A 2,294-nucleotide genomic window follows, 5' to 3' on the forward strand; every position below is an offset into this window, starting at 1 on the left:
TGTACACCTTCTGCACCGACTGCTGGCTGTTAGCTGTGCTCTACCTCACCTGGCTGGCCTTTGACTGGAACACGCCCAAGAAAGGTGGCAGGAGATCGCAGTGGGTGCGGAACTGGGCCGTGTGGCGGTATTTCCGAGACTACTTTCCCATCCAGCTGGTGAAGACGCACAACCTGCTGACCACCAGGAACTATATCTTTGGGTACCATCCCCATGGCATCATGGGCCTGGGTGCCTTCTGCAACTTCAGCACGGAGGCGACCGAAGTTAGCAAGAAGTTTCCCGGCATAAGGCCCTAGTTGGCCAAGTTGGCTGGCAACTTCCGGATGCCTGTCCTTCGGGAGTACTTGATGTCTGGAGGCATCTGCCCTGTCAACCGAGACACCATAGACTACTTGCTTTCAAAGAACGGGAGTGGCAATGCTATCATCATCGTGGTGGGAGGTGCGGCCGAGTCCCTGAGTTCCATGCCTGGCAAGAACGCAGTCACTCTGCGGAAATGCAAGGGCTTTGTAAAGTTGGCTCTGCGCCATGGAGCTGATCTGGTTCCCACCTATTCCTTTGGAGAGAATGAGGTATACAAGCAGGTGATCTTTGAGGAAGGCTCCTGGGGCTGCTGGGTCCAGAAGAAGTTTCAGAAGTATATTGGTTTCGCCCCGTGCATCTTCCATGGCCGAGGCCTCTTCTCCTCTGACACCTGGGGGCTGGTGCCCTACTCCAAGCCTATCACCACTGTTGTGGGTGAGCCTATCACCATCACCAAGCTGGAGTACCCGACCCAGAAGGACATCGACATGTACCACGCCATGTACATGGAGGCCCTGGTGAAGCTCTTTGACAATCACAAGACCAAATTCGGCCTTCCGGAGACGGAGGTGCTGGAGGTGAACTGACCCAGCCCGTGGGGTCCAGCTCCTGGAAGGAGCGACTGCGAACCCTTTTCTACCAAGTTCTCAAGTGCATCTTGCTCTGTAAATTTGGAAGCGTCATGGGTATCTGTGGGTTATTTAAAAGAAATTATAATTTGTTAAACCATTGCCATGTTAGATCTTTTGTAAGAAGGGGCGAGTCAGTATTTTAAGTTCTCACATCTAGTATGTCCTGCACAAGGTGGTGGCTGACATTTCTGGGCCTTGATGGTTTCTTATCCAGCCCCCTCTAGGGTTCCCCAAACAACAGACAGCTGGCCCTGCTGAACTGGGGAAGGACAATCCTTATGACTTGGCCACTTAGATAATCCTCTTTTCTCCAGGGATTCTCAAGAGGCAGAGGCCGTGTTTAGCAAACATCTCCATCCCCACCACCCCACATGTGACTGAAGGTCTGGTTCTTCTTGCCAATGGGAGGATGCAGGGAACAGAGTTGGCCCCTTTGGGGAAGGTGGCAGATAGCATCTGGAGTCTCCTCTCTGCTCCTCACCCTACCCCTTTTCTCCAATCTGAGCCTATGCTAGCCTATATACTGCGCTAGGGACAAGGATGTTCCACAGGTACTGCCTTGGGTTATCTCGCTGCTGTTGGCTGGTTTTACTCTGAAGGCTGGCACCGTAGATTCAGCACAGCTCAGCCTTGGCTTGGAGCATGTTCTTTCAGCCGCCTGAGCTCTCCTGAGCCACACTCCAAGTCTGGTGTGAGGAAGGGTCTCTCTTCTGTTCAAAAAGGGGCCTGGTTTTCGGTGTAGCACACTGGGTCCAGGACAAGAGGTCCCGTACCCAAGCCTCACATGTGTGCCTTCCTGAGGCATTGGGCCAGGGAAGAGAGCCACCCCCCTCCTGTGTATTCTGTTTTCTTTCCATGAGATTGTTGTGCCATGTCACACTTTTGTATATTCCTAGGCTAATAAATGGAAACAAGAACAAAAAAAAATCACAAGGCTAGACAGTTCTGAAATCTATGAACCAGGAAACCCCAATAAAAGGGGTAAAATTCTAGATATATCTGGGTCAGAGAAATTAAACCAATAGATCCAAAACGTAAATCAACTGATGACATAAGCGGTCCTTTAAATCCCACTTTATAGAAAATAGGGCACATCTACTTCCTTCCCAAGCAGCTTAGAGTGTTGTAATCCAGAAATTTTATTTATTTTAATTGTGAAAAATATGGAGTCTCCCTTTATAATCTGACTGGTAGCATGGGCGTTATCTGTGGTAATAGAGTTGGTTGCTCACTCCTGGATTCTTAAAATGGTTAAGTCCTAAACATTAGATTGCAAAATCACTCACCCAGAAAAAAAATAAATACGACAACATGAAGGATATGAGAACCTACTACACCCTTTAAAACATCTGCAGA

The 2,294-nt window shown here is 49.3% G+C and overlaps 1 pseudogene; it reads left to right on the forward strand.

The window, feature by feature from the left end:
- Nucleotides 1-5: 5 nt before the first annotated feature.
- LOC101986648 lies at nucleotides 6-1,003 on the forward strand (annotated as a pseudogene).
- The last annotated feature ends 1,291 nt before the right edge of the window (nucleotides 1,004-2,294 follow it).

The sequence above is a fragment of the Microtus ochrogaster genome, unplaced genomic scaffold, assembly GCF_000317375.1.
Source record: "Microtus ochrogaster isolate Prairie Vole_2 unplaced genomic scaffold, MicOch1.0 UNK728, whole genome shotgun sequence".
NCBI classification, from domain to species: domain Eukaryota; kingdom Metazoa; phylum Chordata; class Mammalia; order Rodentia; family Cricetidae; genus Microtus; species Microtus ochrogaster.